At 44.6% G+C, this 1782-nt stretch overlaps 1 protein-coding gene across 3 annotated transcripts in view; it reads left to right on the top strand.

Annotated features, from left to right (window-relative positions):
• Positions 1–1782, top strand: part of TEX10 (testis expressed 10) — a 157836-nt gene that overhangs the window by 58281 nt on the left and 97773 nt on the right. The window lies entirely within an intron of this gene.

Raw genomic sequence — 1782 nt, 5'->3', positions numbered from 1 at the left:
GCATTAAAAAAACCTGTGCACTGGAACAAGCTACCAAGAGAGGCTGTGGAATATCCATCCTCAGGAGATTGTTAAGACACAGGTAGACAAAGCCTTGGCTTTGATTATAGAGATGGAGATAGTTCTGCTTTGAGCAGGGGGTTGGACTGGATGGCCGCCTAAGGTCCTTTCCAACCCTAATTGTCTATGAGTTTACGTCTATAAACTTTTTTCTCTTTTTTGAAGATTAATTTTAGGGATGTTTACATTTTTATTTATTCTCTTTGCTTGGTTCTGATCCCTGTACAGCTGAACTCCAGATAAGTAAGACATTAGAGGAGGTATTGAAAAAAGTTTATAGACGTAAACTCATAGACAATTAGGGTTGGAAAGGACCTTAGGCGGCCATCCAGTCCAACCCCCTGCTCAAAGCAGAACTATCTCCATCTCTATAATCAAAGCCAAGGCTTTGTCTACCTGTGTCTTAACAATCTCCTGAGGATGGATATTCCACAGCCTCTCTTGGTAGCTTGTTCCAGTGCACAGGTTTTTTTAATGCTCTCTGAAACTTATTTTTTCCTGTGAAATATGTAGCACATAACAAATGCATGAGGATGTGATGTGCTACAAAGCTTTTATTGGCTCTGACTTAGGATAACCTGCTTAGCACTCTTGGTTTATTGCTGCTGAATAATGTAGATAGTGCACCAAGTTGCTAGTAAGTTTATATAACACCCCATTCTATGAACCTCATGTATAGTTTGTGGCAGGTTTAAATTTAAATTCCATGGCAAAGCCTGTTGGAATTCAGTGGCAGCCTCAGTTGGAGGTAGTTATTGAAATAATAATGTAATGTTGAAAAATAATTCTGCCGGGACTGTCTTTCTTGTGGCATTTGTTTTGATATAAAACAAATGGTTCAGTGGTTCAGTTTTTTTTCCAGTGTGGCGCATTTTTCTCCTACTACCCGCATAGCTACATACTTGAAATTGTTTTGGCAACAAGGTAGGGGCAGTTGATTCTTTTGGCACCTACAGAAGTGTGGCAGGCAACTCTTGAATTTTTGACACTCAAGAAGTAGGCAAGGCTTTTGCAGTGGAGTGGTAATGCACTTAATTTAACCTTCATCTTGTGACAGGGCAGTGAGCATCTTTTTCTGGTTTAGTTTGTCATGTGTGCATCCAGCCAGAGGGTTAAGCCAAAAGAACTATATCAGTTTAACACTACTTGTCTGAATATAGTGGATATAGACAAGCCATAAGCAGCTTCCTCTTAAGGGTAGGTTATGCTGTAAATTAGGGGTGCACCAATAGAGATTTTTGTATCAGATACCGATTAGCTGATTTTTTTTTTTTTTTTTTTTTTTTTAAGGGGGCATATCGGGCGATACAGATTCGATTTTCGATACCAGTCTGGCAGCATGGAGAGCAGCCTGTAGCTGATAAGTGTTGTCATGGAAGGGGAGGGGGGAGAGGGAAAGGAAGAGGTGGGGAGGGGAAGGTCAAGACCCCCATGGTGATGGAGGAGTGGGGCTGGGGCAATTAGTGTTTAGCTGGGATGGGGCCACAGCTTGTGTGGTTTGGTGGGTGGGCTCCCGCCAGTGCCCGCTGTTTGTGCACTCATCCACTCATCCGGCACTTGCCTGGCAGCTCCTGCTGCTTGTCTGGGAGAGCATGGAGGAGGAGAAAGGGCATGTGCCCCTGGATCTGCGTGGGGTGGACTGGGGCCAGGGCTGCACCAGGCTCTTCCCAGCAGGGCAGGACTGCTCTGGGAGGGGGATACAGGGGGGGAGGGGGCTACGCC

The sequence above is a fragment of the Gavialis gangeticus genome, unplaced genomic scaffold (assembly GCF_001723915.1).
Source record: "Gavialis gangeticus isolate Ggan-Ray unplaced genomic scaffold, GavGan_comp1, whole genome shotgun sequence".
NCBI classification, from domain to species: Eukaryota; Metazoa; Chordata; order Crocodylia; family Gavialidae; genus Gavialis; species Gavialis gangeticus.
The sequence above is the reverse complement of the archived record's forward strand: the minus strand, read 5'-3'. Positions and strand labels throughout refer to the sequence as shown.